General features: G+C 40.1%; 1 long non-coding RNA gene across 1 annotated transcript; it reads right to left on the minus strand.

The window, feature by feature from the left end:
• Nucleotides 1-6805: 6805 nt before the first annotated feature.
• Nucleotides 6806-11165, minus strand: LOC125714826 (uncharacterized). Its single transcript, XR_007383862.1, has 3 exons — nucleotides 9649-11165; nucleotides 8131-8309; nucleotides 6806-7383 (listed from the first exon to the last, which is right to left on the minus strand). It is a non-coding gene; the product is annotated as an uncharacterized LOC125714826 (long non-coding RNA).
• Nucleotides 11166-11385: the final 220 nt, after the last annotated feature.

Below are 11385 nucleotides of genomic sequence, written 5' to 3' on the forward strand. Positions count from 1 at the left end.
TGGTCACAGGTACATAGAAACAGCATTGCAGTCTGTGTCCGCAGCTTGTGCACTGAAGGTTTGGATCACAAAGTGCCTGCTTCTCACAAACACTGCCTCGTTTCCTCCGCGTAAAAAGAAAAGCTTCATGTGCATTTTGTGGAAAGTCTCTGATTACAGTCAGCAGAGAGATATTCTTCAAAGGAGAATGAAGAACCTTCTGACTTTGTCCCGCATGGTGGTTTATCTGAAATGTACAAATGTATATTACAAAGTTCTATGTCTTAATATACCATCCATGCAAGATTTTTTAATTTTCTGTTATTTTCTATTCTGTTTATTTAATGTTAATTCCCAAACACACCTTACAAAGACCTTCACCAGCATAAATGGTCTGAATATGGATGGATGGACCGGTCACCCTTCTGGGTGTTTTTGCATGTAATGAGAAAACAGGCCTGTATACCTGCTACAGTATCAGTGCTCATTCCAGGCACGGTTCATTTTCATTAATAAGAAATTAGTTTTGCTCTTAAATAAATTTATTCTACCCTTTGGAGTCAGGAATATTGCTGGAAATGCCAGTCGCAGATTAGAATACCTGCAATCAATAATGACTTCCTATATGTTTGCATAACCAGACAATTAATAATTAATATACTTTAAAGTTTGACTTCCGCTCATGGGAACAGCGGGAAAAATCTGAGACGTTTAAACAGCTCCTGTGCTGGTGCGGAGTCTGAAACACACAATGTGGCTTCTGAAGATAGTCAGAGGTGTTCAGCATCTCAGTGCTCTGCTAATATGTGTCATATAATCCGAAAGGCGTGTGCATGTGTATAAAACTGTACTGCTGTCATGATACTATATTATTGTAAATTACTGGGCCAACCTGTGTCTGGGGGGGGGGGGCATCTTCTTGACATGTCTTTCACATTTTTACACTGAATTTATTTATGTATTTGCATTAGCACTTGTGTACTTCTGCTGTTTGCACTATTTCTTGAGTATCAGAATGTGGTTTTGTCTGTTGCAGTTTTGTTTATTTGTTTATTTCATTGTATCGTCTGCCATCGTCTCTAGCACAGCAATTGTCAAGCCGTGGGTCGCAAGCCAAATTTGGGTTGCGGCAAGTTCTGAAAGGGTCAGGAGGCAGAATCGGAAATGTAAGCTTTTTAAATGTAAGCTTTTTAAATGTACGCTTTTTAAAAGCAGCAAGCTCCTACAGTATGCTGATCCATGGTCAGAATTCCCAGCCACAATCCTAGAATTAATCTACATAAACGAGTCTTGGGTCTGCAGCTGCTTAGCACACAACTAGTGAACACTCAACCAAGCCAAACCATAGATGCTTAATTTAAAATTCACTGGCACGTCCAATCAGATTTGTGAGATGGGCATTAATCGGCATAAACTGCACAGTGCACTGCATGCTTGATCATAGCCTTTATTTAGACCTATACTTGATATAGGGTCGTGACTGAACTGGCATGATTGTAGTTGAAGTTGTGAAAAATCCTTTCAGTCCCACATGTCCGTTTTCACACTGCTTTGTGGGTAAAGACAAAGATTTTACCTGAGAGTCGTGATGAATCAGCTGATGGAGAAATTGTACAGAAAATATGAAGAATCAGCACAGTTAATCTTACTTTATATTCTCACCATTTCATTGTTGTTGGCACATGATAAAAGTTGTGAAATCATGGGAGAAAAGCCTTTACATCCTTACAGCATCACATTTTATGTCACCTACTCAGCGTTGGTCCAAATCATGGCTTAGTTGCTGAGAATAAAGCGAAAACAAAAATTTCCTCATCAATTTTCCCCAGGTTTTAAAAAAAAGTATATAAAATTTCCATGCTGCCAGCGCTGGGCTGATGAAAAGGCTGGACATGAACTGCCGCTGGACATCATCTTTCATCTGCTTTCTTCATAAACAGAAGACGGTGGGAAGGAGCTGTAGACAACGAAAGTTAACCTTGACCTCCTGCTGGCCCCGTACCTCCTTCCCATGACCTCACCAAAATGCCCATGACCTTATCAAAGCAACAGGGCACCTCAGCAGATTTGCACAATCAGAGGGGCTATAGTTAGACAGAAAATTTAACAGAATAATTAATTCCCCCGACAGGGATAATATGTCCAGTAGCCCAATAATTCACAATAATATAGTATAATGATGACAACAGTACAGTATATAATCTACAATATACATAGTGATTAGTAATATGCGGCTAATAAAGTTCATAATAAAGTGCAATAATTAGCATGGGGCAAGGGCAGACAAAAGTTATTTCAAAATGAAGGGTATTAATTATTCTTGTTCAATTTATTATTTTACTCTCTCCCTTGATACCAATCTTCATCAATAAAAGATAAGGCTTTTAATTTAGATTGCTCATTTTTAATAAGCTATCTTAGGTTGTTTAGAACGGAAATTGCAGGTGTAATGAATGTTTTTTTTGCCCTGTACAAAAAAATGAAGATTAGCAATGGGTTCTCCCAAGCATGACAAAGAGAATTCGACATGATCTCCAGATAATATTTTTAGTGCGCCTATGACATTCCTGTCTATGGAAACTTCAGTTTCACCCATTTGCTGCTGTATTTTTTTAAAGGAGCAGTTCAAGAGAGCTGCTTCAGTCAAGGGTCCATCAGAAAGGCAATGTTTGTCTTTCGTTTGGGTTTCGTTTGGCTTTTGTTCAGCTCTCGTTTGGCTTTTGTTCAGCTTTCGTTTTCACTCCTTGTATTGAAGCTTTGACCATTTTCGCCTTTAATGGCAAGTGAATCTGATATCTTAAAGGAGTGCCGGTTCACAACATTGTCTAAGGGCTACAATCTATTTATCCTCTCACACTTAATTGTTATAATATTATTTAATTTCCATTTAATTAACTCAGCCAGATGACTTTGCATGGAATTTCCATAATGTGAACAGGACAGAAGTTTCAGTGACAGAGGAAAAGAGTGTACGAAACACTCACATACTCTCTTTTTGCTGGGAGCAAATCAAAATATTTCATTGAAAGATAAATAAATGATTACATGCACAAAATTACATGAAATTGCACTATTATTCAATTGTGATATCTGCACACTGAAAATATAAGATGCATAACCCTATTGTATGTTATGTACTGCACTATATGCGGTAACTAGTTTGTATTGTGTCTGGGTCAACTTTCTGTATTGCACTACTTAAATACACACTAAAACTACTGTATCACATATCTTGTGTTTACGCCTCTCTACTGTCTATCTTGTGTCTCATTGCATTTATTCTCTGTCTGTGTTACAACCTAATTACTAGTTGTCTATTGTCAAGGTATCTCCAACAGTAGTACCAGCCTTGGTCATGTGACACTGAAGAAATACTTTCTGTAGTAACCAAGCGCAAGTATTTAATGACTCATTTAGTCATCCCATGATAAGTGTTTGTACGTTGCGTATTTTATTAACGAGCAGAAGCTTAAGAATGTAAGTCTGTAGTGAATGGTCCGTGTGCCCAGTAAACAGTTAAAGCACTGTAGTCCCTTCTTATTCATGGGCCCTGTAAGTTTTTATATCTGTCTAGACTGCCAATTGATCATGGAGAGAGAGCCGCCTTTCCCCATCTCGTTAAATGATGAAATGAGGCCAAGACGCACCACACATATTAATTTTGGGTTTCTAAAGGTGCGGATCAGTAATGGTCAGCGCTGTTTAAAAGGAATTTACAAAAAAAAAACAACTTTCAGTCCATTTACGCTTTGTATATATTTTTTATTATTTATTTTAAGAAACCTCTTGTCAAATTCAAAGTCCTTAGAAACTGAAAAAGTCAAAACCTAGAGAGTGACTCTGACTGTGAAGCCTATTAATTTGGCTTGGGGTGGACCAGCAGTAAACAACATTTAAAACACAGTCCTTTGTTGATTGCAAAAATGAAGGAGGTGCATCATCAGTCTGAGAGGGTTTTTTTTTAATGTGTAGCTATAAGGGATTACATTAACAAAATTAGAAAACAAACCTTCTACTCTATAATCCATATTTTAAACTCTTAATATCTATGTGTATATTTATTGCCACACCAAAACAAAAGAATTACAAAATCACTGACAAACGTTACAGAGACAAAATATTTTAAGATGACAAGACTCACTTTAGATACCCAATTTATTAATAATTAGATACTGAGGTTGTGGATGTTGAAATTTCACTATTTGGTTATAGATATATATAACAGTACACACACACACACACACACACACATATATATATATATATATATATATATATATATAGAGAGAGAGAGAGAGAGAGAGAGAGAGATAACAGTACAGCTGGCTAGACATCAATCTCTAGTAGTGAACCTGAAGCTTGAGACTTACAGAATAAAATGATATTTGAATTCCCCTCTTTTATGGCATAACTGAGGTCTGAGAGTGACTGCATGACCCGTCTGCATCCGTAAGCCGCTGTCAGTCAGTTCCAGGGGGCTCATCTTTCTGTTCAAGACTATTCAAGGCCTACATAGACGAACCTGGCACTCCAGCTGAACAGCAGTAAGACCAAGGAGTTGGTGGTAGATTTCAGGAGACAGCAGCGCGATTACAAGCTCCTTGTCATCAACGGAGCTCCAGTGGAGAGGATGAGCAAGTTCAAGTACCTGGGCGTCTACATCTCTGAGGTCCCGACGTGGGCTGAACACATCCACGTTCCGGCGAAAAAGGCGAAGCGGCGACTGCACCACCGTAGACAGCTGAGGAGGCTGAGGTCTCCCCTGCTAAGGACTTTCCACTCCGGCGCTGTGCAGAGCATCCTCACTCAGAACATCTCGTCCTGGTACGGAAACAGCTGTGTTTTGGACCAAAAAGCGCTTCAGGGAGAGATCCGTGCAGCGGAATGCTGCTGCAGGTCAGCTCTCCCTTCACTGCAGGTCAGCTCTCCCTTCACTGCAGGTCAGCTCTCCCTTCACTGCAGGTCAGCTCTCCCTTCACTGCAGGTCAGCTCTCCCTTCACTGCAGGTCAGCTCTCCCTTCACTGCAGGTCATTCACACAAGGAGATGTAGATCCAGAGCCATAAGGATTGTAAGAGACCCTCTCATCCTGGTAACAAACTATTTCAGCTTCTGCAATCAAGCAGAAGGTTCCGCAACATTATGGCCAAGACAGAAAGACTCAGAAGGAGTTTTTATCCCCAGGCCATTCGACTCCTCAATCAGGACACGCCCGCCTATCGCTACACTGTATTATACTATATTATTATAGTACTTTCATACTATACTGGACAGCAAACTTCCCAGGGTCTCATTGTCATCATTCCATGCAATGCACATTAACTTTATAACTTATAACTGCATATTGCACATCTGTAAATCTGTTTCAAATCTGTATTATATTCAAAGCTATATTTAAAAAAATGTATTTCTCCTTTTTATTTTTTTCATATCCTTTGTAACTAGTTGCACAGTCAAAAGCGTGGTCCAGGACACTTCTCACTGCATGTAGTACCTTTACAGTATGGCTATGCATGTGACAATTAAAGAATGTTGGATCTATTTCATTCTGAGATTGAAATATCAACTATGGCTTAAAGAAAGTTGACCTGGCCTTTATTCACGTTAAGAAATCCTTAGTGGCATAATCAATTTGCAATAGCTGACAGCAGGATAAACGTTTACGCTTGGCAGATACCTTAATAAATCGTATTATCACATGATTATGCGTCGGAAGGAATGAGACCAAATTGTAGCTAATCTCTCCTAAAACAGTATAATTTCAGATTGCAAGCAAACTAAATTGGTTTGTGTCATTTCAAAGTGAGACAATCAGCAATGGAGTTTGCGACATGATTGAGTCTTCAGAGATGGAAATAAAACAGCCGGTGATTTTGTCAGAAAACTTCTATACTTGTATTAATTAATTTGTTTCTGTATTGCAATGGAGCTTTATTTCCCACTGGTTTGTGCTGTGACTGTCTGTCTGTCTATGATTTTTTAAATAAGAAATATGTTTATTGAATGAAAACATGGCATTAAATTATGAGAGAAAGGCCTATTTCTTGATAGTGAAATTCATTGTGTAATAAAGGGTGTGTGTCCCCCCCTCCAAAATAAAAAAGGATGTGAAGGACTTCTTCAGTTATATCTGTTTTTTGGTACCCAAAGCATTCACTTCCGTCTTACATTCCGCCAGCCCCCCCTGTAGATACACCCACTAGCGATCTCCACTCTACCGACAGAAAACAACTGACAGCGGAGTCGAGGAGCGCTAAATCATCAGGCACAGCGGCGGCCGGTGGCGCAAGCCAGCGATCCGCCAGGCCATTCATCATCGTAACGGGGACCTTCCGAGGGATGCGACACGGCAGCCCGCAAAACTGGTTTCACACACCTAAAAGCACAAGTAATGGCCTGGGTGGGTAAATGGTTTGTAATATTTGAAAACAAACAAGCAAACATGTCCCGCTCTGAATCAATCTGCCATATCTCATTATTAACTCATTAAATTGTGCAGCTCCCAGAACTGCCAGCAGACCAAAGGTTTTAAGCCATCAGAGTTGATGCTTGGAACCACTTGGAGGGCTGTGGTACTGGAAAAATAACGTGTCAACCCATCTGCTTAAAGACATTATTATAACTTTAGATGAAGGCACGTGCATCACTTTTAATGATTTTTATGTAGATTTTAATGTTTTAAAACTAATGAATCTGGTAAATGCAATGTATGAAAGCTGTTTTTACTAAATTAGAGAATAAATCCAAGCCGTTTGGACTTGTCGCAACCAATAAGCATTTTAGATTCTCCATCTCAATCTCATTAAGGCCCAAAATGATGTGTCTCTTGAACGTTTCTCAAAATTAGCTACTGCCCGCAAAAGATTGTCCGAAAAAAACCCATAAAATCAGTCAGCCGACTGTTTAATATACATTATTAAGACTTTGTTGATCGCAAAACTTAATCACTCACTGAATGCAGACCAAATCCACAGGCAGTGAAATAGCAGGAATATATATTAGATTTACTGGTGATTAGATAAAAAGAACAGTCACATTTCTCATGTGTTAAAAACAGACAGCACCAAACCAAGCATTTTGATATAGCGTTCAAACGTTAAAACACAGGGGCAAAAAACAATATAAAACATTTTGAAAATGCAGCTTTTACATTAAAAATCCAGCTTTATGTTGTATTCTGTCTGTGCCTGAGATGTCCTGTAGCTTTTGTGGGTCACGATGAACACAAGCTGCATTCTCCCAGCTGCTTCCTCGATGATCTGGCTGCCACGTTGCTCCCTGTATGTCTGCTGTATCTTCCCTTGTTTGCGCATTTCCAGTAATAATTTCTGCTTTGGCAAGTGTAATTGCTGAAGTAATACCATGGAGAGTATTGAAATGTCCATTTATCTTCTGACTCTTCATCCTGGACAGGGTCATGTGGGTGGGGGAGGGGGGGGGGGGTGGAGCATATCACGGGCAGCATAGGGCACTAGGCAGGGGTGCCAGTCCATCATACACATACATGCATGCAAGGACACACACACACACACACACACACACACACAGCAGGTAATTCAGAGACACCAATTAGCTTAACTGCATATCTTTGGACTGCAGGTGCAATCACATACAACACAGGGAGAATATATCAACTCCGCAAACAGAGTGGGGGGGGGGTTCAATTTGGTAACTACAATTGACCTCTGCATGTTTTTGGACTGTGGGGGAACACTGGAGCACCCAGAGGAAGCCCCATAATAACACAGGGGAAACATATAAACTCCACACACATAGTACCCTGGCGGAGACGCAAACCCTCATCCCAGAGGTGCCAGGCGACAGCACTAACCACTGTGCCACTGTGGTCTAACTCCCCCAAAATGATTTCTGCTTAGATCAGGTGGCCAGGTTTTGCGATGCAACACTCCGTCACTCTTCTTTGTAAGCAGTTTGGTGACTGATACTGTAGATACGCAGGCATGATAATCCTTGATAAGTTGCATTATTTCTGTCTTTAGTTAGTATATTATTATTCAAGTTATTCTATATTGTCATACTTTCATTTAGAATTATGCATCCCCGTATTGTTTTTGGTTACTAGTAGCCTTCTTACATATGGGAATGATAAAGCAAACAGTTAAAACTGCAGCAAACTGGAGTGATGTCTTACCGTTTCGACTTATATACTTGAGAAAATAAGGTAATCCTTGCATAGGTTGGAGTGGATGTATAATGGAGGGATTTCTGGTGCTGTCCTGGGATCTGCATGTCCAGCCACACACAGTGAGCTTCTTCTGCATTCATGGGAGCTCCAGGACCCGCAACAACCGAATCGGTCAAAGTGCCGAGCTGCGCGAGCATAAAAACCAGTTAACCCAAAGGTCAGACGTGTAGGGCGTTCATTTGCTTATTGGAAGGTAGAGCAAAGCACAGCAGGAAGGTCTGCCTTTGGGAATGGGATGGTGCAGAGGCGATCCGCACTTCAGAACCAGCACAGGACGGAATCTCCCAGATGGCAGTTTGGCTCCAATGTCTTGGTTTATCAGAGGTTGACTAAAGCAGGTCCTGTGTGCACAGATGCCTCACAACGCCTCAGTGCCGAATATCCATAGCTGATAGAACATATTCTATTTCCGTCAGGAGGGTTTTTATGGGCTATAATGGACAATTCTGTCCTCAAAAGACTAAAACAGCTCTCCCACAGTCTAAGAAAAAGAAAACCTGCATTTTATCTTAAATGTTAGCATGGGGGCAATGCCCTTTTTGAAAAAAGAATCATGAAAATGTAATAAGTGTCAGATCTGGGTAATCTGAAGCTCCTTGGATTACAGATCGGTACCCATATCCAGATGGTTCTGGATTTGAAGTCCCACGGCTGGCCGAGTCATCATATCACTGTCGGGCCCTTGACCATGATTCTTCCAAACCCCAAAAAGTTTACTTCTTATGGAGAGATGGAGCAAAAAGAACTAAATATGTACCTTACATAAATAAATAAATTAACAAATAAAAAAATATATTTCTTTTAATGGCAGTTAATTTGAATTATCTGCTGCCTTTGACCTGAATGAATAAGGTCAGTTCACCAGTTACTGAACTGTATTTACATTCTTTTAATAACAATCAATTGCTGGTATTAAGACTTGTTTCCTGCTTTTATTTTTTTTCATCTGCATAATTTAATCACTTCCATAATTCACAGGTCAAATACTACATCAGGGTGATTATTCAGTATAATTGTATGTTTCCTGGAATTCTGAAGCTTTGCGTAATATATAATCCCCTATAATTGCTTATTTTGTTTTTATCTTTTGATAGACTGTAAATGAACGATATGTTGGAGGATGGGGGGACTGTATCAGTGGTAAGATGGACGTAATTTGAAGAGGCGAGCTGTCTGGAAAGGATACAGGCAGCTTTGTGGGTGGGGTGGGCACAGACATAATTCATATAGCTGTTTTATGGAACACTAAGACCACAATACAGAAGAATTTAAGGGCAAAGCATTAGGTTCAAATGAGTTTTTACGGCCTGAAAATGTCAATCAGATACCTGGGCCTGGATGGTGACTGCTGAGGTCACGCAGAAGATGAGGCCACCAGCGCAGGAGATTTGGCACATAACCTATTACGGAAAAAAACTGCGTGCACAAACCGACGCATTTTTTTCATAATTTTCTTTAACGTACCCATGAGGTGTCGCGTACACCACCCGGCATGTCTGTCGGACTCCTGTCTTTAGTCGGATGGCGGCTTCCGGGTCAGGAGCGTAGACGCATATCGAGTCTGACGCAGTCCCAGTCGCACCAGAGAGGAGCCGTGACACGGTAATAAGGCGGATACAAGGTCACTGTCCAAATAAGGGGACGCAGTAATGAAGTCAGCCGCTCTGCATTCATGATTAAACTCTGCATGCAGCATTATGCCTGTCTGCAAATTTTTCCCATAGTTTACAAAATCGCACATGACTTTGGGGTAATTCCATACTATTCTCCCTTCACTCAGCCTATTAAGATAATATTTTATAGTGTAAATCCCTTTAAATGTGACCTTGGCATTACTTGAATCTTGCTTGAAGGGAGATTGTTTTAATTCATCAGTCACGGTTTATAACTTCCGATTTGCCTTTAATCATATTTATATTATTGGAATCCCATTACAGGAAAAATGTTTATTATGGGTGCTGTTGTGCTTAGTCCATGATCTTCTTTGATTAATGTTGTGCATTTAAATGCGATGATTGATTAAAGGTGATTGACAAACACTTTTGTTCTCTTGTTAGCCCGCTTTAGCAAATTACACACTGAAATGCAATCCGATTAATTTTCTCCTTCTCCATGATTGCGGGCGGAAGGACAGCGTCTCCGTCCCGCGTTCGTCTTTTGCTGCTGTCTCCTTTCGCGATCCATTTTACGGCTAATGTGAGCGAATCCGCCGTCAAGCCTAAACGACTCAAAGGTTAACAGCTTGAGAGCACGCGTTATTTAATTTTTAGCACAGTTATAAGTAACCTTGTAAGTAATACTTGCGTATAATAGTAGGTTACTTATGACAAATAAGAGAGACTTCCAAGATTTTTATTGCTAAGAGGTTTTCATACGTTTTTACACGTATGTAGTAGATGAAAATCACTTAAATTCTTCACATTTTGTGATCATCCCTGGAAGTTACAGTCACATGGTGATGCACAAACCATTTAAATTAAATCTGCATGCTATCTAAATGAATTAAGAAAAAGATGGAGCCCCTACGTTTTTATCTGCGTAATTTTGTAAATTACCGAAAAGTTATTAAGGTTCGCGCTAGTGACTGCAGTTCAACCTTTTGTTCTTGTATTTGTGTGGTTCAAACGGACACACAGAAACTTCCGATATCAACTTATTTTATCCTCCGACAGCACCAATTAAGAGTAGAACTTACCTTCGCAGCTGTTCACTGGGGGTTCTGATCTCCCGGCTCTAATCGATAGTCATTAAGGTGTCTGTCTTCCGGTAAACACGCAGATGCGGTAAGCGCTCAGGTGTCAGATGAGAATCATGCGCATCCCTGAGTGATGTCGCTAAAAGAAACATAGAGTCGTTGTCTTTCCGCGCTGCACTTCATATTCCACGTTTAATCTTATCAGTGTGGTGAAATATGCATTTAAAACACCGCAAAATTATTAGCTGAATTATTACCTGATAAACAAAAGGTTGTGGCTAATTTAATAAAGTGCTTTCAAGGGTATTTCATCATTCTGTTATGGGTGTTCTTCATTTGCACGACTGTGATGGAAGCGAAGGTATCCGAAGTATCCACGATTTAAGATATATTACTTAAAACATTTGACCTCTAGATGTCGTTTCCTTCAGTCATAATGGCTGCGTTTGGAAAAGGCTTTACTTAGTTAGGATGGGGGGGGGGGTAAGTAAATATAAATGATGCTT

Source organism: Brienomyrus brachyistius, chromosome 19, assembly GCF_023856365.1.
Source record: "Brienomyrus brachyistius isolate T26 chromosome 19, BBRACH_0.4, whole genome shotgun sequence".
Lineage (NCBI taxonomy): Eukaryota > Metazoa > Chordata > Actinopteri > Osteoglossiformes > Mormyridae > Brienomyrus > Brienomyrus brachyistius.